Source organism: Mauremys reevesii, linkage group 6, assembly GCF_016161935.1.
Source record: "Mauremys reevesii isolate NIE-2019 linkage group 6, ASM1616193v1, whole genome shotgun sequence".
Taxonomy (NCBI): domain Eukaryota; kingdom Metazoa; phylum Chordata; order Testudines; family Geoemydidae; genus Mauremys; species Mauremys reevesii.
Window position 1 is genome coordinate 36,512,792 of NC_052628.1, and position 25,165 is coordinate 36,537,956.

General features: G+C 44.8%; 1 protein-coding gene across 6 annotated transcripts in view; it reads right to left on the reverse strand.

The window, feature by feature from the left end:
- Nucleotides 1-22,958, reverse strand: part of ELOVL7 (ELOVL fatty acid elongase 7) — a 61,245-nt gene extending 38,287 nt beyond the window's left edge. For 2 of the 6 annotated variants that reach the window (XM_039544609.1, XM_039544610.1), the window contains exons 1-2: nt 11,053-11,403; nt 7,023-7,131 (exon numbers count right to left, since the gene is read on the reverse strand). The gene's annotated coding sequence lies outside the window, so the exon portion shown is untranslated. Of the gene's footprint in view, nt 1-6,202; nt 6,310-7,022; nt 7,132-10,656; nt 10,793-11,052; nt 11,404-22,616 lie in introns of those variants that run through there. The other 4 variants (XM_039544608.1, XM_039544606.1, XM_039544604.1 and 1 more) reach the window with 4 other exon arrangements.
- Nucleotides 22,959-25,165: the final 2,207 nt, after the last annotated feature.

Sequence of the window (25,165 nt, forward strand, 5' to 3'; positions counted from 1 at the left end):
AAACATTCCCTGTCCATTATTTTCCCCAGACGCTCATAACTTCCTTGAACAATTCTTTTGGGACTGAAATTTCCCATGTTTGGTTTCACTCCAAATGATTTTTTTCCATGCCAGTTTGATCAGAAGTAGTTTAATTCTGGGAGTTAAAAAACAAAGATCATGCACTTTGCCCATATGTTCCAATCATAATGACATTCTGATCACTCCATTTGAATCCAACTTCGCTTGCTTTGTGATCTCATGTACTGAAGTCCACTCAAATGTGAATAAAATCAGTTCAGTAGTTTTAAAGTTACAAATGTTTGAAGTACAGAATTGTGCATGCACATGAGTCTTTTTGCAGGAGAAGTGAAGCAGAGGAATGTATTTTCAGGATCAGAATACAGCCAAGCCTACCATGAATTCAGGCATTATACAAGGTACCGTATGTGCTCAAGGGAGAAAGTTTTTGCTTCACAAAACAAAGCTGCAACCTGACTTGAGCATGTAAAATGTAAAACAATATTACATTTAAAAAAACTGGTTCTCACTATACTAATTCAACTGTAAACAACAATGCCTGCTATCATGGTCAATGAATATGCAGTGGTTAGTTTAAAGCAAAATGCAAAATAGATGGTGTTGAGGAGGGGGAAGGGCTTTCTAGAGAACAAAAAGTAGGTGTACCAAAAGGAAAATATTATATTATATTATATTATATTATATATGCATGCATGACTGTATGCAACTGTAAATGAACTAACAGGACAAACTATGTAGTAATAAACTATATTTAGTGTAAATATGAATCAGAGAAAGGTATCAGATATTTTCCATTTCAGAATACAATCCTCAAGAGCACACAGTTGGAATTTAAATTTTTATGCTCTTGCTAAGCACTTAAATGCCACAAAAGGACTGTGTCTATGTTTCCACAGTTTAAACAGATCAATTTAGATTAACATAATACAAGGACAAACCTGGTAGATCTGGCCACACAGAAACACTGCATTTCCTAGGATATACTGCACTGTTATTTCCCTTCCCCATCCCCCAAGATGGACAAGTACAAATAGCTCAAGAAATTCATCCAAATAAAGTATACCAGGAGATGGATATGTCATGCTATCAGAATATTACAGACAACGGCTATATTTCCAAAACACAGATCCTTGATGAGAGGACACACTTAAGTTGGTATTGGGCACTGCAATACAAGTCTATATTGTTGAAATCAAATACATTCAGTAAAAATATCAATATTTACGTGCTAGAAACAGAGCCTGCTGGGCAAGTGTTTAAGTATGGTTAATCCCACTGTTCCCTAATTTGTTACGACACTGCGATTCCACAACAGATATTTTAAATCTTGAGTGATGCCCTACAACCAAATACTTTTTCTTTTTTTTTTTTAAAATGGACTCATGTCACTAGAGTCGAGAGTTCAGGACACTAGATTCAAGAAGGACATGAGTTTTTCTGACTATTCAATTCCATGCAGTTTAATATTATAATAGTAATATAATCATATATTCTAATCTAATCCAGGGTTTTAAACTATAATTTGAGAACATGGATTTTTTTGCATGTTCAGATACAGTCTAAGATTCTAGTGAGAAGAATGGGCCTGTTTCGAAATGCATAGTTTTGTAATGTTTGGTTGAATCTGATATTGCTGGAGTTTAAATTGTTTTCCCAAGTTTAAACCATTTTTATGTTTAGTTTTCACAGAAATCATTGCTGAAAAGCCAGACTCTGGGTTGGCTGGAAGCACACTGAAACAATGTGTATTCACTACCTGAGATTTTATAACATTAACAACAATCCAGGGCCTTATGTACTTCAGGATGCAATTTATTTGATACCACAGCTTAGCAATAAACCATGCAATGTTTCCAAATTGCTGTTGACTCTTTTCTTCACTCACAAACCCCACTGTTCTTTCAGGTCATGGTTACTGACCCTACAGTGTGTAGCCCCAAATACGCAGACCTTCATCCACTATGAATTTATCAAGGATCTTGAATATTTCTTCACCGGCTGTTTGGACTCAGATTGCTTTGCCAAATACAAGTGTTTCAGTGACTGTACCTTCTTTGACAAATATCAGGTAACACAGAAGCTGAACCAGGTTGGCTAGATCTGTGAAATCATCAAGCTGCAGTGCAAAATATTGGCTCTCAAACACATTCTACTCATTTTCTGCAAGGTCAACAGTGCTCCTATTTGCAACAGGAATGGTTTTCAGTGCCATAGCTGCTCATTTCCCAGTCATCATTCTACATACCTATTGCCACTGAAATTAGGATCTCATCAATAGTGAGGGTTTGTTTGCCTTTTTCCAATTTGCTTGACCACAACATAAGATGCTTTTAAGGCTTGTCTTTAGACATGACTTATTGCCACTTTTAACTCTTTTTGTTTCTGAAGGAAAAGCCATCACAGTTCTCATTTAAAAAGTCCAGGTGTTTGGTTTCTAAATGTCTCTGTAGTTTCCCTGGCCTCATACTTCACAAATGACAAGTTTGGCTATGTATTTTCTGCCATAGTATCAAGACACAAAAATCCACGCATAAGGAACCTGCCATGTCTGCTAGTGCTCGTGCTGCCACTGGGAACGTTCTTGTCCTTTCGCTCCAGCAGGAGGCTTTTAGCAGAAAACCTTCCTGCTGAATGTTTCCTCCTGCAGGAAGCCTCTCTGCTGAAGGTCCCCTGCAGGAACAGAGGGCAGAGAGAGCCTCCCAGCCCCAGCAGCAGCTTAAGGCTCAGACCCATGGATAAGATGCAGGTGATTTTTAAGCCTAGTTTAATAGCCTCATATTTAGAAAAGAACAGAAACAGGTGTATGGATTAAATTTTACCCCAGCCACTTGTGGCTCCCCCATGACCCCTTCAGAGCTCCCCAAGGGAGTTTGAGAAGCACTGGTCTAATCACCAGTGATCAGGTGGGGCAAAGAGGCAAACACTAGAATCTTTCTAATACAGTGGAAGACAAAGACAAAGAATTTGTCAATATACTTTATTTTAATTATCAGGTTTTCACTATCATATACAGCATCTACCTCTTATATACACCTTTTCATCCACAAACCTCAGTGCTTTACAAAGGAGGTCAGTATCCTTATTTTACATGCGGGGAAACTGAGGCACAGAAAGTTACTTGCCCAGGGTCACTGAGCAAGTGAACCCAGGTTTCCCAAGTCCCAGTCCAGTTGTCTAACCACTAGGCAACACTGCCTCTCTACATAGGACTGTCTGAACCAAGAATGGCACCACCGCCTTCATCATTTTACTCCAATGTGACGCTTTTGAGCATGGTAACAGCTATTGCTCTGGTCACTACATCACTGCAAGACAACTTCAGAGGAGGCCTTGGAATCTATTAATCTAAAGCATAAGCCCTTAAATATTAGCCATTGCAAAAAGGAGACTTCTGAACTACATTAGTGAAAAAACCATCCACCTACTGAAGTATCTAGAAGAAAATTTAAAAACAAAAACACAAAAACCACCACCACTAACAAAAAACCCACAACTCTCTTTCCCAAGACTGAAAAAAGTAATTTTCAAGGCAAATATGAACACAAGTCTAGTATCAGTTCACAATTTGTAATAGATATTTTAACAACTAACTCACTCTGACATTGTGCTTCTCATCAGTAGATCTCAAAGCAGTTCACTGAGGTCCATATCATCATCTCCATTTTTTAAATAGGGAAACTGAGGTAGAGAGAGGTAGAGAGAGAAGTGACTTGCTCAAGGTCACATAACAGTAAGTGGCAGAGCCAGGAACAGAACCCAGGTCTCCTGAATCCCAGTCCAGTCTATCCATTCAGCTATACAGTATGACTGTCCAAGTAATTGCCAGTTTCTTCACTGTCAAATCAAGGTAACAGAAACTGTACTGCTTTGCAAAGTACAGAAATTCTTATATTTTGGGATATAAAATATGTAATCTCCATGCCTTCTCATTAAAAAAAGGACCTGTGGCAACAAATTCATCTCTTCTGGCCTGAGTGACTCAGATCCAGAAAGATCTTCCCATTTTCAAGCATTATTATTTGTGCAGCGTGAGCATCAGGAGCCGGCCAACAGGGCTGCTAACAGGGGAGTTTGAGTGGGAGTTCCCATTGGAGGAGCCAGGTATTTTGTGTTTGCATCTGTCTTTGGGGTGCTTGTGTCTCTCTGTCGGGGCAGACTGTTGAGCCCTGATTAGGGGGGCGGAGCTAGGCGGAGGAGGGGGCCTATAAAAGCGGCCGCCCAGCCAGGTGTCAATCCTTAAGGCAGAATCATCCAATGATTAGAGTAAAGTGCACTTTAAAAGGAGTTCAACTTGAAAAATATTTTCAGCATTCAATTTTCAATATTCACCTTAAAAAATACACTATCATTGTTCCCACATAATTACCAATGACCTATTCACAGCACCCTTGGGATGGAACAAATACATGTCAGACAGCATAAAAATTAGCAGGTCTTAACTGTAACCCCATATTTTGATGTTTGCACTAGCACCTTTCCAATAGGCAAAGCTTGTTTAAGAAAAGAAAACAGGAAAAATGGCTGAAAATAGGTGATGGCTGACTAAGGGCTGCATGAAGTGTATAAATGCACATTAGAGGGTGGAAAATGTATTTCAAACTTTAACAAAAAGTAGGGATAAGTTTTTCCACAAACTTTTTCATGAAAAATATCCCTCCCCCCCTCTCCCAACCAGCTCCAATGGTAATATTTCAAGATCTTTTTTTAATTGGGTGTCCTGTATTCCTAACAGTTACAAGTCACAAAGCATCAATTCTGGCCACTTATAAACACTTTCAGTTTTTCATTCTCCAAGTGACAAGACAAAAATAAATAAAATAAATAAAATAAAATCTAAAAATTCACTTACATGAAGATTAATTCTTAGAGAGAAAAAAATATGAACACAAGCAAATGGAGGGCTCCAACATGGAATATATCAAAGCCAAAAAAGAACACATTAAAATACTAAATCAAATTAATCTGGCATTAGTTTAAGACATTTTTGGATTTTCACTTTATAATCCAAGTTATTGCCAAGTCAACAACAAATCAATCCTTGGTGTTTCAGACCTTGCAATGGGGACTGCTTATTCCTTTTTTCTGTTAGAAGACAAGAATAACAGGGAGGGAATTCTTCAATGTAGCTGTGTTCTTGTCTTGGAGATATTCATAGAGTACAGTAAACAGTAATGGTAAAAGTAGTATTTTCTTAAGGCCCAGTCCTGAAACGACTCACATATATATTTAATTGTATGCACTGTGAGTTGCCCTATTCACTTCAATGCAGATGTTAAGCATATACATAAACCTTGCAAGATTATAACCTCACTCAACGCATCTATTCTCTGGTTTTTCAGAATCATTTATTTTCTAGTAGTGCCTCGAGATCCCTATCAGGGATCAAGGTCTCATTTTATTAGGTAGTGTACACACATAAGAAAGATAGTGCATGCCCCAATAACACACACCTATAAAACAAATGGACAAAACATAAGAGATAAGAGGAGGACAAAGTAGCAGTTATATTACATGAGCTGCATGACCACTGTCAAGTGATTTGCAGACATAGCAAACTTGAGTGTAAAATCAGTGTAAAAATCTATAGAGCCACTACAAAGTGCTCCTCTCAAGTGCAGAGGGGCCAGACCAGGCGGGCGGGATGAGGGAGGACTAGAGGGCCATGTCCCCATTAATTTTTTCCTGCCTTAAGGGTGAGCAACAGGGTGGGGCAGAGAGGAGTAAGCAGTGGGCAGCACCCTGGGGGGGAAAGCAGAACGAGGGTGTGGGGGGCCACGGTTTAGGCACCGGTGGGCCCCCACACACACACACTTCTCATGAGCTTCCAGCATTCCTGACAAGTTGAGGGAAAGTTAAACTAATGTGCAGTAATGGTAGCATTGTTTCCACAGAGGAGACAGGGGTTTTTTTGGTTGGTTGGGGGTTTTTTTTTGTTTTTTTTTAATTAAAAAAAGGTACATTTTTACTGCTTTGTACTTTTGTTAACTGCATTAGCTCTGCATAGTCTTGATTCCACTCCTTCTTGTGAATCATCAGAACAGTTTACCGAGTTCCATTCACTGACACCTGAGTTTGAACAGTTATTGTAATGAGAACCATAGGGCTGCAAAGTTGGAACCAAGGGATTCATTGGCCTGGATAACCTTTATTATGAGTAATAGTACATGAAGAGAGACCATACCTTGTGTTTGCTTCAGTGGCATTTAAATGAATATCTTGCTGGGGATCCTCAGAGGAGCCTAAGCAAGTTAGGCACCCAAATCCCACTGAATTCAACCCGTTGGTATTCTGAGCACAATTACAAGAAAATTAAGATAATTGAAAATCAATGCTATTTTTACAGAGCTGCTTTTCAGAGCAGAACAAAACTAAGCTTTGCTAGTTACAGGCTTTAAAACATAATGGTCATTTTTCATTAAAAAAACATTAATATCACTTAAAATGTGCATGTATCTTAGCCCATGTTTGACCTTCATCTTCATAAGCAACCAAGATGTAGCTAACAAAGTTGCATCAGCATATGAAACCAATAAAATCCCATTCCAGATATACTCCAGCAGTGCACACAGAACAGCTTTTACTATATTAAACATGATTTTAGTAAAACAATACTACCTCTGCAGCAGGTAAAGTTATATTCTGAAACCAAAGAATGCTCAAACAAGACGACAGCATTCAGACAGACTAGTGGCATGATCTGGATGAAAAACTGCAGGTTTTGTATTATCTTAAATAATCTCTATTATTCTTGGATTTTACCTCAATTTTTCTCCCCCTTTGTTATTTAATTATTATATCATTCAGTTCCGTAAAGCACTTTGAGTACAGCATGCATGACAGAGAATATGCAAAATAAAGTTGTCTTGTATTACCTTTCTTGGCTTCTATTTTCTTGTTCAAAAGAAACATGAGTTTTACAAAATAAATTCTCTTATTTATTTCAATAATCCAATAATACTAAAAAATGAAAGTTTAATTTTCACCATTAATGTTGCATTTACCTTTTTTAAATCACACTCAAGTTTGGACAATAAAAGTAAGTTGGCTGGTCAGTTTCACTTTCCCCTCCTCATGCACAAGTACAATGATGTCACGTTCTGATTTCCAGGGCTGTAAGGGAATGCAGAATAACTTAGTTTTTAAGTGACACAAAATGATTTTATTTAAAAAACTTGACAGAAACTATTAACGTTAAATGTAAAATAATAATGAGACTTGGACATATTTTAGATCTGTTTCATAACAACAGTATCAGAGGGGTAGCCATGTTAGTTTGGATCTGTAAAAAGTGACACAGTCCTGTGGCACCTTATAGACTAACAGACGTATTGGAGCATAAGCTTTTGTGGGTGAAAACTTCAGTGTTGTCAGTTTTCACTGTTTTTCAGATCCCCACCATAGTAAAACTGACAAATTTTAATATCAATTCTACTCTGCTGCAGCTTTAAAACAGAGAGAGAGAGAGAGAGAGAGAGAGAGGACTTCCAGCAATAGCAGACTAGAGCAGCTGTTAAAGCTGAGTGGGAAAGGTAGAGTAGCAGAACCTCCCTTCTCATTGCAGTAGCCAGGAGGAGGTGTAAGACAGTGAAAAACCCCACCTCCAAATCATTTAATGGGCTCTGAGGTGGGGGAAACCCTATGAGACACCTTGGTCCTTCTCCCGTTTTTTGTAGAGTTGAATAGAGAGGCTGTAAATTTATCAGGCACCTACTAGCTCTGGAGGCTGATATGAAAGTTAGAGTACCCAGGGGTGGCTCTAGACATTTTGCCGCCCCAAGCACAGCAGCATGCCACGGGGGGAGCTCTGCCCGTCGCCAGTCCCGCGGCTCCGGTGGACCTCCTGCAGGCGTACCTGCGGAGGGTCCACTGGTCCCACGGCTCCACCGAAGTCGCGGGACCAGCGGACCCTCCGCAGGTATGCCGCCGAAGGCTGCCTGCCTGCCGCCCTCCCAGCGACCGGCAGAGCGCCCCCCGTGGCATGCCGCCCCAAGCACGCGCTTGGCATGCTGGGGCCTGGAGCCACCCCGAGAGTACCTAAGCAAAGTTCAGGGTAAGGATCCCAGCACTCTGCTGCTTCCTACACATAGAAAGGGCATCGGCTCTAGGGTGACCAGATGTCCTGATTTTACAGGGACAGTCCTGATTTTGGGGTCTTTTTCTTATATAGGCTCCTATTACCCCCCACCCCTTCCCGATTTTTCACATTTGCTGTCTGGTCACCCTAATCGCACGGATTTCATCTCTGCTGTTTCCCCTCCCCACCCCCACACTCTGTATCAATCTATGGCTGTTTACGGTGACCAGATGAGAGGAAAAAAATATCGGGACACGGGGGGGGGGGCGGGGAGGGGGTCCGCTGGCAGAGCAAAAACAAACAAACAAACAAAAAAAACCAGTGCTGCCGGCAGAGTGAAATATCGGGATGAATTGCGTCCCAACCAAAGATCGGTCAGGACACGGGACAAACGCCTAAATATCAGGACGGTCCCAATTTTATTGGGACGTCTGGTCACCCTAGGCTCATATAGTTCGTTCTCTGGCTTTTAGGCAAATTTCAAAATCCTATGTGTGAGTGCACAAATGGAGATGAGCAGGAGTGATTAGGTAAGTTAGAGAAAGGAAGCGGTGCACAGAAAGAGGGTTTGAAAGAAGAAAAGAAAGATAAGAGATGAAAAAAATATATCAGAGCGGTAGCCGTGTTAGTCTGGTTCTGTAGAAGCAGCAAAGAGTCCTGTGGCATCTTATAGACTAACAGACGTTTTAGTCTATTAGTCTAACGTCTGTTAGTCTATAAGGTGCCACAGGACTCTTTGCTGCTTCTTGAAAAAAATATAGTAATGGAGCAAGGGGAAAAAAGAAGGAAAGACACTGAAGACAACTCACAAAAGCAAATACAATAGATTACTGTAGCAAAAAGAGTAGAGTGAAGCCAAGAAGGAAAAGGTGATAAGAAAAAAAATAAAAATCAGGGAAATGTACTAAGTAGAGCTGGTCACATAGTGCTTAGAAAAAAAATCTATTTAGTTACTTTTACTGATACTTGTTGACTACCTTGATTAATACTTTGTGGTATGCAGCTACCTTACTTGCTGACTAGCATTTAACCAGCTATAATTAGTATATTAATACCAAAGGAATTTTTTAAATACATTCCATGCATTTCCTGCTATTCAACCTGCCCTACTGTACTAATAAAACGTAAGCATTCAATATAAGCTTGATTGACAATGGTACAATGAAATAACATACAATTGTTTTGTTCCTTTCTGTTGCAATGGATGCAGCCTTTGAGGAGCATAGCAGGCACAGGTTTCAGTTTTAGACCCTGGATTTGTCTATACAGGGACACTCAGGAAAGTTAATACAAATAAACTAAAGGTGCAAAGCTAGCTGTCAAAAGTTAAAGTGCATTAAACTCCCATGTGCGCACTAATTCAGAAGTGAAATGGCATTAGTTTGCTGTAGCTTAGGTCTGGCATACACTAGAAAAATAAGTCAGTTTAACTGTGTAACTCAGGGATATGAAAAATCCATAGCTCCGAGCAGCCTAGTTAAGCCAACCTAACACCTAGTGCTGACACTGCTATGTCAACAGAATAATTCTTCTCATCAACCTAGATACCGCCTCTCAAGTACTCCCCTCCTGTTGGTGTAGGTAGTGTCTATGCTGAAGCGGTGCAAATATACCATTATAACATTTTAAGTGTAGACATAGCCTTAATATTCCTTGGATTAAGGCCATTTCACTTCTTTAATGTATGCCAATTAACTTTATACCTTTAGTTAATTCATTTTAATTCCCCCATATAGAGAAGTCTGGTCTAGCTAATAGGTAGAGTCCTCAGTCTATTAAGTGTCAAGTATATTTTTCAAGCCCTGATCTAGTTAGTCCTATGTTAGTGCAGGCGAAAGGAGGCAGAGAAGCTAAGTGATTTGTCCAACAGCATCAGACAAAGTCTACAGCAAATCCAAGTGTACAGACTCTCAGTACCTTAACCATCCAGACATCCTCTTCTTCCCTCCCCATTTTAGCCTATTGAGGAGTCTTGAATCTACAGTCCCTCCCTTGAGTCTCTCTCTCTCTTTGGGCGGGGTGTGGAGTTTTTAAAAGCCAACCACACATTTCCCAGCAGATAAAGACACTGATGCAGTCTCTTGCACAATACAAATGTGTTCTGTTCCCCTCTCCCATCCTCGGCATGACTTGTTCTGCAAGTTGGGCTTATTATCTCAATGCACGCAGCAGTTTGGAGGAAAGAGAATGAGTTAGGGATCTTGTCAAGCAAGCCCAACCCACAGTTTATACCAACTTCATAAGCACAAGTGTCGTAGGAGCGTGGGGGAATGGAAAGAGATATGAAGAATTCAGACCAGTACCGGGTAGGAGTGGGACGGATTCACTCAGGAAAGAGCTCTGCTCAGTTCCAGTGAAAGTCACACATTACTCAGCGGGGAGGAGGGCTTGCGACCTGAAACTGAACCGTGAACAAACACACCCCCTGCACCTGTCTCTCCTCTCCTGCCCTCCCGGACAGGGAAACCAGCGCGCATTCCCCGAGGAGGCGATTTTAGCTGCAGGCAGCCATGCTGCCGCGCCTTTGTAGGTCAGCCTAGAAACACCTTTTTGTCCCTTACGTTCAGCCTGCAGCCGCTGAGGCTTTAATCCCATCAGTCAGCAACCATTTGTTAGAGCAGGGCCCGGGCAACGAGCGGGGCCAGCTGAGTGGCTGCAGCGCCCCCGCCCCTCTTCCCGGAGCCGGACGTGGGTCTCACCTCGCCCAAAGCCTGAAGGGGGATGGGAAACGAGCAGCGTTTTTCCCCAAACCCCCCTCCTGTTAGACCTGCCACCCACCGCAGCCCCTAACTCCCTTCCCCACCGCAGCCCCTAAGATCCCCCCCTTCCCCAGCCTCCCTCCTCCGCACCCTGCCTGCCCCCCAGCCCAGCCACCTTCTCCCGCCCTTGGAGACCCAGCCTCACGCCCCGGCCCGAAAGTTTCCGGGAAGTTGCCCGGAGCCCCCGCGGCCACTCACCAGCGGCGAGACCCGAGCGCGGACCGCACCTGCCCGGCAGCCAGCAAGCGCTAGTGGCAGCGGCGCCGGCCACACACACGCTCCCCGCTGGGAGGGGAGGGGGAGCCCTGAGTCACCTTCCCCCCGGCCCCGCCCATGTAACCGGCTGGGCCGGGCTGCACCCTGCTGGGCCAGCCCAGCGCCCGCCCCTCCGGCTGAGCCGCACTGGCTGCGGCAGGTGGGAGTCGCCGCTCGCGGGCTGGGGGGCCCTGCCGGAGGCGCCCGGAGGGGCGAGCGCAGAGTCCGAAGCCCCTAGGCAGCCACTCCGGCGCCCTCTGGCTGCGCCCTGGTCCCAGGAGCCAGCTCACCCATCCGTTCCTCTCCTTTGCACAGCCCCCCCACCCCACCCCCTTTTATAGAAGCCCTGGGACTTGTAAATGGCTGGACATGACCCGGTCGCCTCCCAAGAGCTCTCCGAAATCATCTTCCTCTGAAGCATCAGGGATGGCCCTGGTTGGAGATGGGACATTGGACCCAGACAGCCAGAGCCCTGCTGTGGCATGGAGTACACCACCCCCACCCCCACCTTTCAGGTGTTTGGTTCAACCCTCACAGGCTCAGGGTCTAACTGCTGGCCAGATGTTGGGTCAGAAGGAATTTTCTCCCAGCTCCGATTGGCAGTGACCACAGGGTTTTTTACAACTTCCTCTGCAGCATGCAGGTCACTTGCCAGGATTATCTGGGTGTATCTCACTTAATAATTTCCTGCCACTATGGGTCTCTCAGGCACTGGTGCACTGGTTCAGTCTAGTCTCTTCCTGTGGCACATAATAGTCAAGCTGTAATATCGTGTTATAGTTGGGGTTAGCTATCAATAAACCCTCAACGTTGTCAGGTATGAAAACCGTGGGATTGCACATTAGGGTTACCAGAAGCAGTGCTACTGGGATTCTCCAAGCATGAGCTACCAGAATTCAGTTTGCTAGGAGGATCATTAGCTTTCCCAGACTGTGCTAGGTACTGACAGGAGATGTGATGAGAATGTTGATCCATTGCCACCCAGAGTATCGTATGCCAGCATGGAGTCACTCAGCACACACCAGATTTGTTGACGTGAAACTCAACAATGCAAGTCATCACAAGAACTCTCTGACCAACTCATCTTCCATGATTTCCAGTTCTGAGCCACATTGCTACCCCTTACATCAGTAGGGAAACTGCAGCTGGCAAGCTCCATGAGAAGCTGCATGCCAAACCAAGCTTGCCCTTGTTCAGCTACATGTCTTTCATCATGACACCCACTGTGGTTGAGGCTGCCACCAGGACATGACAGTACAGTCCTTGTGGCAGGAAGACTGGCGCTTAACATCAACCACCAATCAGTTCCTTGTCACAGACCCTACTGCTCACCTGCCCAGCTTCAACCTGCCACATCATCAGTGGGCCCTTCTTAACCAATTCCAGCCCTGCACTGTTAGGGTCTTTGAGACAATCCAAGCTGTAGCACAGATCAAACAATGATACACATTGTCGAGGAGTGTCCACCATCCAAATTCAGAGGCGGACTCAGACAGTTCTACTTGGACACTGAGAATGCTATTGCTTGGCTCAGTGAATATGCAAATGTTAAATAAAATTAATTGGGGTTGTGCGGCTTAGTGTGCAGGTGGTGTTGGTGTCCTGTGATATACAGAGGTCAGATTAGATGATCTGGCAGTTCCTACTAGCCTTAATCTCTAGGACTACCACTTTACGGAGAATAAACAAGAGATGGACACTTTTTCTGGGACAAAGAGAAGTGGATCTTTTCTTTGAGCATGTTCTTGCTGGGTGGATAGCTGTGTCCAAAGGGGTTGTTAGCCTAGCCAGAAAGAATAAGCACTAAGAAGGACAACATATATATATTAATAATTGGGCAAAGGGAACCTAGGTCTTTTCAGGTGCAAGTAGGTCAGGCATGGAGGTGCAGTATAAAAGATAGTAGGCCCAGGGGGAGATAGTTCCCATTTAGACTTCCATAGAGTGCTAAGTCATCCCCTACAGCTTAGAAAAGAGCAGGGAACACAGAGGCCTGGTCTACACTATGCGTTTAAACCGATTTTAGGAGCGTTAAACTGATTTAACGCCCCACCCCTCCACACTAAGAGACCCTTTATATCGATATAAAGGGCTCTTTAAACCGGTTTCTGTACTCCTCCCCAACGAGAGGAGTAGCGCTAATATCGGTATTACCATATCGGATTAGGGTTAGTGTGGCCACAAATCGACGGAATTGGCCTCCGGGCGGTATCCCACAGTGCACCACTGACCGCTCTGGACAGCAAACAGAACTCGGATGCAGTGGCCAGGTAGACAGGAAAAGCCCCGCGAACTTTTGAATATCATTTTCTGTTTGCGTAGCGTGGAGCTCCGATCAGCACGGGTGGCGATGCAGTCCAAAATCAAAATCCAAAAAGAGCGCCAGCATGGATCGTACGGATGTGATTGCTGTATGGGCAGGCAAATCTGTTCTATCAGAGCTCCATTACAGAAGACAAACTTCCAAAGCATTTTTAAAAAAATCTCCAGACAGAAGCCACAGCAGGGACTCAGCACACTGCTGCGTGACAAACGTAATGGAAAGCCAAAGAATCAAATGGACGCTCATGGAGGGAGGGAGGGGGGACTGAGGACTCAAGCTATCCCACAGTTCCTGCAGTCTCCGAAAAGCATTTGCATTCTTGGCTGAGCTCCCAATGCCTGTAGTGTCAAACACATTGTCCGCGGTGGTTCAGGACATAGCTCGTCAATTTACCCCCCTCACCGAGCCCCAGAAGTAAAAGGGAAAAAAATCCTCTCTTGACTCTTTTAAATGTCACCCTATGTTTACTGAATGCTGCTGATAGACGCGATACTGCAGCAGTCAACGGCAGCATCCTCGCCCCCTCTCATGGCTGATGGTACAATATGGCTGATATCCATCGTCATCATCAGCCTTGTAGCAGATGGTGCAGTACAAAAGGACTGGTATCTGTCCTCATCATCAGCCCGTGAGTGCTCCTGGCTGGCCTCTGGTGAGGTCGGCTGGGGGCGCCTGGGTAAAAAACTCCTGATCATTCCCAGTAGATGGTACAGTACGGCTGGTAACCATCTTCATCATAGCAACAGGGGGCTGAGCTCCATCAGCCCCCGCCTTTTATGTGTAAAGAAAAGATTCTGTTCTGCCTGGACTATCATAGCAGCGGGATGCTGGGCTCCTCTCCCCTACACTGCTTAATGTCCTGTCTGGACTATCATAGCAGCTGGAGGCTGCTTTCCCCTCATATCTCACTAACAAGTCACTGTTTCTTATTCCTGCATTCTTTATTACTTCATCACACAAATGGGGGATACTGCAACGGTAGCCCAGGAAGGCTGGGGGAGGAGGGAATCAACAGGTGGGGTTGTTGCAGGGGCACCCCCTGTGAATGGCATGCAGCTCATCATTTCTGCGGGATCTGACACGGAGCGGCTGTGCTCTCTGGTTCTCTGATACACTGGTTCTCTAGTACACTTGCCCCATATTCTAGGCAGGACTGATTCTATTTTTAGATACCATAAAGGAGGGATTGACTTGGGGAGTCATTCCCATTTTTGTCTTTTGCGCCCCCAGCTGATCTCAGCCAGGGGCACCTATGACAGCAGCAGATGGTGCAGCACAAAAGGACTGGTAACCGTCATCTCATTGCCAATTTACAATGGCATGGTAGATGGTACAGAACGGCTGATAACCATCTCTGCTATCATGCAAAAGCAAATGAATGCTGCTGTGTAGCGCTGCTGAATTGCCTCTGTCAGCGGCATCTAGTACACATACGGTGACAGTGACAAGAGGCAAAACAGGCTCCATGGTTGCCATGATATGGCGTCTGTCAGGGCAATCCAGGGGAAAAGGGCGCGAAATGATTGTCTGCCGTTGCTTCCCTGGAGGAAGAAATGACTGACGACATTTACCCAGAACCACCCGCAACAATGATTTTTGCCCCATCAGGCACTGGGATCTCAACCCAGAATTCCAAGGGGTGGGGGAGACTGCGGGAACTATGGGATAGCTACGGAATACAGTGCAACACTCCAGAAATCGATGCTAGCCTCGGACCGTGGACACACACCACCGATTTAATGTGCTTAGTGTGGCCGCGTGCACTCGATTTTATACAATCTGTTTTACTAAACCGGTTTATGTAAAATCGGAATAATCCCGTAGTGTAGACGTACCCAGAGACCTGCAAGAGCAAGAAGATGTGAGGGTAGAATTGCAAGGAGTGGGAAGAGGGGGCAGGAGAGGTTTGGTGCATTGTTAGACCAGAGAAAAGGTTGTAATCATGGATAGGGTTTAATAATCAGCCTCCAGCAACCACAAGGAGAGAACAGAAGGTTTAAACCCAACAAATAAGCAGTTAAATCAACTGATTGTACTATAAATATATCAATGTCTTTTATGAAAGCTTTAATATTCTGACTTTGATGCTCACTATGAAATATCCATACAGACTATGATTCTGAATTTATATATATAGAAAATGGGGCTCTTAATCTGTGGGTCAACTTCAACTACACCTCACAATAGAGTGGTCAAGCAGGCAGGCGCACTTCCCAAGCCAGTTGTTCAGAAGAAACGTGCTTCAAATAATTATCCATTGTCTAATTTGAAAGTATAAAGTGTGAAGTTGCATCTATGTTTGTTTTCTGTGTAATTTGGGTATCTTTGCTTCCTTTACTATTTCATCTTTGACTCTGTGCTTTTTCTGTTAAATTAACTTTTTGTTTATTTTCATCCCAAGCAGTTCGCTGCAAACTGTATGGAGTGTATATGCCAATGTAAGCTGGTATCTGAGGGACTGGTGCCATGCCTTTAGGGGTAATGAAACAGAGCAGAGCAGAACGGTCCACGTGTCTGGAAGTTAGGAACTCAGAGAGGATGTATTTGGGGATACTCAGGACTGGAAGGGCTGTTGGTGTCACTATACTAGGAGTAACTAAGCTGATGAGAACTAGGGTGAGACCTTATGCTTGGGGACAAGCTACAGCATCAGGGATCTGCACCATAGCTGCACAGCACAAAGCTCCCCAATGTCACAAGGTAGGTGGTGATCTGGAGAGGAAAAGACTGCTCGAGGAGGAGAGATGGATGGATGGAGCTGGAGGCCTGACGTCACAGAGAGGGGGCAGAGCTGGTGCCACAAAAAGCTTGCCGAGCAGGACAAACACAGGCAGCTTGAACAGAAGAGGGTCAAGGCAGGCCCAGGGACCCAGGAAGGAAGGACATAAGGATATGCCTGATCAAGACCTAGCAGACAAACAGATGTGGATGCGGTTGATCCCCTCATTCAGTCTGTAGCCTGAGTCATCGTGGACTCTAAGCTTGTTCTGAGATTCTGCTGGTGGTAATGTGGGAAGTTATTATATAACAGGATTAAACCCTGAGGACTCAGACACAAGCCTGCCATGGCCAGACTCAGTTGTCAAGGGAATGAACTCACTTTCTACCTTGGCAAGTGCAGAGTATGTTTGTGGCACAGCTGAAGGTGCTGTGACCCAGAATCTTCTGGGTGCAGGGAGTCACTGGTACAGCTAGGAAATGCTGTGGGCCAGAACTCTGTTGGCAGCAGGGAAGACTGCCAGGTGTGGTAAGACACTGGTACAACTAAAAGGTGCTGTGAGCCAGAACGCCACTGGGAACAGGGAAACTAGGCATGGCTGTTATGTGACGGTGCTAGAGCTGCTCTGGAATGAGGAAGACTCTGGGTGATAAAAGCACAGGCAAATTCATGCTACCCAGAAAAGAATGGGAAACAAGCACTGAGAGAAGTATAGCTGTCAAGGAGGGAGAAAGAGGTTCCCTAACCTATGGGTTTAGGGTGGTCATTTGAGATGTAATTAAATCTGAGGGGGATGGAATAAGATAACAAGAAACACCCCATGGCATTTCTCAGCAAAAAACTATCCCACTAAGCAGAAGTATTGCATAATAAGAAAGGAATGTTATGCTATACTGTGGGCTGTAAAGCAACCCAGACCCTACCTGTTCAATAGGTGGTTCCAGTTGTTAACAGACCACTCACTATTAGTATGGCTCCATAGAATAAAAGGAAACAACTCCACCTTGCTATGCTGCAACATAGCTTTGTAGGAGTAGGATGTGGAGATTAAACGTGCGGAGGGGTTGCAGAACAAAATAGCCAACACCCTATCCAAAAAAAGGGAGCAGAGGTGAACCTTATGTCGTGGCCAAAACTCCAGCATCAAACTCACAAGGGGCTGTGTAACAAGCTGGGTCAAGGCACCACAAGGGGAAAACAGAAGGTTTACCCAAAAAATATGCAGGTAAAATCAACTGATTGCGTACGGTGTTATTGTATTATAAAATATATCGAGTAAGATCTTTTATGAGAGCTTGTAATGTTCTGAACTTGATGCTCATTATGAAATACACAGACTATAGTTATGAATTTGAATATATATAAAACTGTGCTCAATCTGTGGGGCCAAGTCAACTACACCCCACATCAGGGTGGTGAAGCAATCAAGCAGGGAGGGGTACTTTCCAAGCCAGTTGTTTACACAACCTTGGCTTCAAGTAATTATCCATTGTAGGGAAAGGACAATGGTTGACCATTAGAGTTAATGGAAAGACATTGAGATAACCTACAGTTGCAAAAAAAATCCCCCTCCTCCTCCCCCTCCCCTCCCCAGCATCAAGTCAAGAGGGAATTTCACCAGTCTGAATAACCATTAGTCAATATGGTGTGTGTGTTGGGGGGAGCGGGGGAGGAGGAGGGGAAGAAAAGAAACGAAAACCACCATTTAAAAAGAGGCTTGGAACAGAGTTTTTTCTATCCTGAACTTGAGGGCGACTGTCCAGGTGGAGGCTGTCTGTGAAAGCTAGATCCCCCCCTTAGCCAGGTGGTACACTGGGAAACTGTTTTAAGATAAGAGATTTTATCTAATTTGAAAGTGTAAAGACTGAGGTTGCGTCTTTGTTTATTTTCTGTGTAACTTGAGTAGGTTTGCTTCCTTTACTGTCTCATCTTTGAATCTGTGGTTGTTTTCTATTAAATAAACTTTGTTTATTTTCTTCCCAAGTAGTTCTCTGGTGTGCAAACTGCATGGAGTGTGTGCACCAAAGTAAGCTGGTATCTGGGGGGGCTGGTTTCACACTTGTGGGGTGACAAACCAGAGGGGAATGATCCAAGTTGGGTAAGATTCTGTGGCCTGCTTTGTGCAGGAGTTCGGACTAGATGATTATAATGGTCCCTTCTGACCTTAAAGTCTATGAGTCTATAAGTTTCCCATAGTAGGAACTCAGAGAGGACATATTTTGGGAGACTCTGGACTGAAAGGCCTCTTGGTGTCACCTTTTAAGGTGTAATTAGGCTGATGAGAGCCAGGCTGAGACCTTATTCTTGCAGTCAGGCTCCTGAACCATACACTACAGAACCAAGCTACTGAACCATGCACAGAATTAAGGCCTGCAAGGTTACAGAGCAACAGGTGACAGAACCACTTACTGGTCTGGGTGGTCACCAAAACATCACACATAGAATGGGAGAGGGAGGAGGTTCAGAAAGAAGCAGTGCTGAGGCTGACCGTTCAGTAGAAACAGAGGAAAGACAGAAGAGAAGATGCTCAGACCATAAGAACTCCAGGTCATTTTTTTAAAAGTGCCTAAGTCCCATTTTCAAAAGTAACTTTGGAATTTAGGAGCTTAGGGAGAAAGCCCCTGGTCCCTTCCCTGCTGTTCCCCCTCACCCACAGCCTCAGCTCACTGCACCACCAGCACAATGCTCTGGGTGGTGGGGCTGCGAGCTCTTGCCAGGCAGCGCAGCTGTAGAACCGTGGCCTGACCCGGTGCTCTGTGCTGCGCAGTGGCATGGCTGGCTCCAGCCAGGTGGCACAGTTGCCTGTCCTGGTGCTCTGGGCGGCACAGCTGTAGCACTGCCAGCCACCGGTGCTCCAGGCAGCACAGTAAGGGGACAGGGAGAAGGGAGGTTGAATAGAGGGCAGCGGAGTTCGGGGTGGTGGTCAGGGGTCGGGGGTGTGGATAGGGGTCGGGGCAGTCAGACCGTGGGGAACAGGAGGCTTGAATGGGGGCAGGGGTCCTGGAGGGGCAGTCAGGAATGAGAGGAGGGGTTGGATGGGTCAGCGGCGGGCAGTCAGGGGTGGGAGGTCCGGGGCAGTCAGGAGACAGAGAGCAGGGGGTGGGTGGATGGAGCAGGGTGATGTAGCAGGGTTGGAGTCCCGGGGGGCTGACAGGGGACAGGGAACAGGGGAGGTTGGATGGGGCAGGAGTCCCGAGGGGGTGGGGTGTCAGGGAACGAGAAGCAGGGAGGGTTGGATAGGGGGCAGGGGCCGGGCCACACCTGGCTGTTTGGGGAGGCACAGCCTCCCCTGACTGGCCCTCCATACAATTTCAGAAACCCGATGTGGCCCTCAGGCCAAAAAGTTTGCCAGCCCTTGGTTTAAGCCATGGGCAGGAACCAAGTAAAGTACATAATTTGTTATTCACTAATGGGATTTAAATAAGGGCCTAAGCAGATTAGGTACCTACCTCAATGAAAGTTAGGCATTTAACCTGCTTAGGAAGTTTTGTAAATCCCAGTAGATACTTATCCGCATCTTTAGGCACCTAAATACCATTGTAAATCTGGCCCTTAAGAACCTAGGGGCTTGTCTGCACTTGCAGCTGCACCACTGCAGCTCTTCTGTATAGATACTACCTACGCCGACGGGAGGGATCTCCTATTGGCATAGGCGCTCCACCTCCCTGAGAGGTGGTAGCTAGGTCAACAGAAGATTTCTTTTGTTCAACTAGCACTGTCCATGCAGTGATTTAGATCAGCCTAATTATGCCATCCAGGGGTGTGGATTTTTCACACCCCTGAGCAATGTAGTTATGCCAACTTAATTTCTGAGTTTAGACCAGGCCTGATTTCCATTAACTTTCAAATAAATTTAGGTTTCTAGGCATCTAAGTCACTTTTTGGAAATGGGATGTAGGCTCCTAAATCACTTTGACACTTTTGAAAACTAGACCTTTCCTGGACATGAAAAAAGTTAGTGGTGCTTCAGAGATTCTGATCCAAGAAGTGGTTTAGCAAATATGCAATGAGTTGAATAAGACTAGTGGATGAGCCAGCCAAGCCACAAAATGTCCGGGTCTATGATAGTCGTATGAACTCATTCTAATGGACCACTAAAGATGCCAGCAGTATCAGTCAATCCTCTGCATCCAAACACCTTGACTAGTTTCAGGCACTGTTCAGCAGGACCTGCAGCCACATCACTTTACATATGAACAGGCAGAGACAGCAGTAAGCCAGAGAGGATTGCTGTGCAATTGCAGTTTCCATCAGTTCTGTTCCGCTTAGACTTTCCTCACCTTCCCCTGAGGGTTCACAAGAGTATAGTGTGGCCTATAAAAATAGAAAATCAATTAACTACATGAACATGCTGGCTTTCTGCAACATTGGGATGATCTGCACTGTTGTGGTGTTCAAGTATCTAGAGTAAATGGTGGATTCTCTAAAAAAAAAAAAAACAAAAAAAAACAGGAGTACTTGTGGCACCTTAAAGACTAACAAGTCTTTAAAGCATTGTTTGAGGACTTCAGTAACTCAGCCAGAGGCTATGGGTCTATTACAGGAGTGGGTGGGTGAGGTTCTATGGCCTGTGATGTACAGGAAATCAGACAAGATGATCATGATGGTTCCTTCTGGCCTGAAAGTCTATGAGTCTCTCTCTTCAAGTACTTATACAGCCCTCACTAGTATAGTAACGGAACATGGAGAATTACATAATTTTATCATGACTTCTTCATCCTAAAGAACCCATGACTACCAAGCCTCATTGAGGGCAGATAAATCTGGGAGGAGACAATGTTGCTGAATTTCCCAAATTTTTAATGCCATATCCAACATGTGTTAGGTACGTTAGACTTGGCTTCTGCCCCAAAATGTTTTCAGTCTATATTTTCCTATTATTGAGGCATCATCGATGCAGGGGATGACAGTGATAAAAAGGATAATTCCTAATACAAGGAAAATGAATAGAAAATATGGGGTAGCAGAGGGTAACAAAGTGTTTAAAAACTACAAACACGTTGATAGTCTTGGTTTGCATACTTTCTAAATGCTCCAGATATTTGGAGGGCTGGGGAGGTGGTTAAGGACAGCCTGGGTGAAAAGATTATGAGATAACGCAACTGAGTTGGAAAAGGTTGGAAGAGGCTGTGATCATCAGAGGAAAGAAGCAATGGGGAAGAAGAGATGTTAATGAGGAATACAGAGGCCCCATGAGATGTGGAGGGAAGGTAAGAGGATGGAGAAAGAAAGAAAGAAAGAAATGATATAGTGAGATGCATGACAGGAAGTGGTCTGGTACAGAGGAGGCCTATGGGTTAAAAGATAGCCCTAAGTTGGAAACAATAAACAGAGAGAAGCCAATATAGAAAGTTTGGTAATTAGAGTCCAGATACCAACACAGACTGCTAGGTCTGAAAGATGGTCCAGAAGGGAAAGGCTATGTTGGTAATGGAGAGGCCACAGAACCTTCATGGCTTGAAGAAATCCTTTATTAGTTCAGTCAGAGACCGGAAGGAGGACCTGGAGTGTCTGATTCTCTCCTATAGCTCTTGGTGGGACTGATGTTAGTGTTCTGGGGAATGAAGACATTCTATGGCCTTTAAAGGACACCTCAGGAAGAGTTCTAGGTGTGGTGGGGAAGGTGTGACGTTCCCCTCTGGTGTTATCTAGACCAGTGATCTGCTAGGCCACTCCAATAATTGACTCTGGGAGCCAGCAGGGCCGGCTCCAGACCCCAGCGCGCCAAGCGTGTGCTTGGGGTGGCATGGTGTGGGTAGCGCTCTGCCTGTCGCCGGGAGGGCGGCAGGCGGCTCCGGTGGACCTCCCGCAGGCGTGCCTGCGGAGGGTCCGCTGGTCCTGCGGCTCCGGTGGACCTCCCGCAGGCGTGCCTGCGGATGCTCCACTGGAGTCGCGGGACCAGCGGACTCTCCGCAGGCATGTCTGCAGGAGGTCCACCGGAGCCGCGGGACCGGCGACCACCAGAGCGCCCCCCGCGGCGTGCCGCCATGCTTGGGGCGGTGAAATTGCTAGAGCTGCCCCTGGGAGCCAGCCTTACCCTGCTCTGCTGTGGGAACCTCCTCTCCTGGGTTGTTCATGCACAGCCTCTGGCATGTAAGCTGCTCTCAGCTACTTGGAACCAAATGACACTAGCCAATATCTTTGGTCCCAGACACAACACTAGGAACCTCCATCTTGCAGTGTCCATTTATGCCTGCTGGACGCTGCAAGCTTATATGAGTTGTCAATTTAACAAAGAAATTGATATGTACCAGGCTTGTTATCCCAAGAGGAGAATTTGATAAGCTTCAAACCCACACACTGCTTCAGTAGAATAAACAAATAAATGTATTAACTATAAAGATAGATTTTAAGTGATTGTAAGTCAAAACATAAGTCAGATTTGGTCAAATGAAATAAAAGCAAAATGCGTTCTAAGCTGATCTTAACACTTTCAGTGTCCTTACAAACTTATATGCTTCTCACCACAGGCTGGCTGGTTGCTATTCAGCCAGGCTCTCCCCTTTGATCAGTGCTTCAGTAGCTTGGTGTGGTGTCTGGAGATGTAGGTGGAAGTGAGGGAGCAAGCATGGAAAATGTCTCTCCCTTTTATCATGTCCTTTCTTCCCTTTTGGCTTTGCAGTTCCAAACTGACCAAAGAAGGGGGGAGGGGGGAGTGACTCCCTTGAGAGTCTAACAGATTTTTTTGTTGCTGCCTAGGCCAGCGTCCTTTGTTCCTGTGAGGCTGGGCTGGGTTTGTCCCATCCACGCCCTGATGAGGTGTGAATTGCCCGCTCTGCTTCTGGAGAGTCTTTGTCTGGGCTTGCTTTAAGCCATGAGGATATATTTTCAGCCTTATAACTATATACACAAAATTATAACCTATAACATCACTATAACATTACGTAACAATTACTACATCACTATAACAACCATGCTCAGAGCATCATGAGCCTTCCGAAGACACCCAACATGACAAACTTTGCATTGGATACCACACAATCATTTTATAAAGATTAACATGGGGGTGTAGGATGTTCCCCCAAGGTACAAAGCATCACAGAAGGACCATGTGGAAGCTGTCTTACTAGGGAAAAACCTTCCACTTACAGGAGACTGAAGCTTTCTGTTGGGTCTTTGGCTCAAGTCTATCTCCTACCAGATTATGAGATGGGGCAACTGAGTTGGAAAAGAACCACCCAATTGCTCAAAAGCCTTTGGTAACCTTAAGACGCTTCAAGGTGTCTTGATCTATCCAGTGGAATGCAGTTGTATGGCTCAGAGAGCAGATGAGATATTTGTCATATTGTAATTTCCATGTTGCCATACTTGATAGGGCTGAGAGAGTGGGAGGAGGCCTTGCCGCAATGTTCAACCCAACAAGACTATGACTCAATATGATGTAGTTGTGCAAAAAAACCCAAAGAGGCTAATATTCTGGGGTAATATATATATAATATATAGGAGTATTGTATGTAAGACACAGGAGGTAATTGTCCCTCTCTACTTGGCACTGGTGAGGCCTCAGCTGGAGTGCTGTGTACACTTTAGGAATGACGTGGACAAGTTGGCAACAGTCCAGAGAACAACAAAAATGATACAAGGTTTAATAAACCTGACCCATGAGGAAAGGTTAAAAAAAAAGGGCAAGTTTAGTCTTGAGAAAAGATGACTGAGGAGGAACCCAATGACAGTGTTCAAATACATTACGGGATCTTACAAAGACAATAGTGATCAATTTTTCTCCAGGCCCACTAAAGGCAGGATAAGCAGTAATGGGCTTAATCTGCAGCAATGAAGATTTAGGTTAACTATTAGGAAAAACTTTCTAACTGTAAGGGTAATTAAGCTGTGGAATAGGCTTCCAAAGGAGATTATGGAACCTCCATCATTGGAAGTTAAGAACAGTTGGATAAACATCAGGGATGGTCTAAGTTTATTTGGTCCAGTTCAGCACAGGGGGCTGGACTGGATGACTTCTGAATGTCCCTTCCAGCCCTACATTTCTATATTCGTATGAAGGGCAGTTAAGGAGTTCACATTGGCACTTTAAAATACAAACTTTTTTTTTTGGGAGGTGGCGGGGAAAAGGAGGGTGACCAGACAGCAAGTGTGAAAAATCGGGACAGGGATTGGAAGTAATAGGAGCCTATATAAGAAAAAGACCCCAAAACCGGGACAGTCCCTATAAAATTGGGACATCTGGTCACCCTAGGTGGGGAGGAAGGGGATGCAAGCCAAGACTTCTGAAAGATTTGGCTTAGAGAAAGTGCAATACTGCACCTTCTACTCTGCACACATAGAAAGAGAAGTGCAGGGCAATGTAGAAGAGTTGAGAGACATTTAGAGGAGGGGGTGTAGTAGTTACTACTAGATGTGCTCAGTAATGGGTTCTGAAGCTGTACAGAAAGTTTCCACTGTGTGGAACCTGCAAATTTTTTTGCCCTTGTCCACCATCTGAGAGCAGAGCCAGCCAGAGCTCAGAGGAAAAGAGTTATAAATATGGGAGTTGGAAAAAGCCCTGAGGACTCAGTTGTTGATCAATGCTGTGCCAAGACATGTCTGATATGAATAGGGTTACCACCTCTGATATACAAAAGCCCCCCGGGATATCAGAGATAATCTTGATCCTGCAAAACTGGACAGCTGGTAGTGTGTACTGAGCATCCTTACAGATTTCCCAAAACAGCTACCTCAAAAAACGAGGATCTGGGGAAAATCTGTACAGGTGGCAACCCTAGATGTTAAGACTCCTTCCCAGTACCTATACACTTTGGATATGGGTAACAGATTTCCTATCTTGCAAGAAATCAAGGAGAAAATAAATTATTATTGAGGGACTGGAACTTGCTGCTGACTGCAAGAATCTTATTCATAGATTCCAAAGTCAGAAGGGAAAACTGATCATGTAGTCTGATCTTCTGTATAACACCAGCCATAAACCTTCCCCAAAATGATTCCTAGAGCATAGCTTTGAGAAAGAATATCCAATCTTGCTTTTAAAATGGTCAGTGATGGAGAATTCACTGTTACCC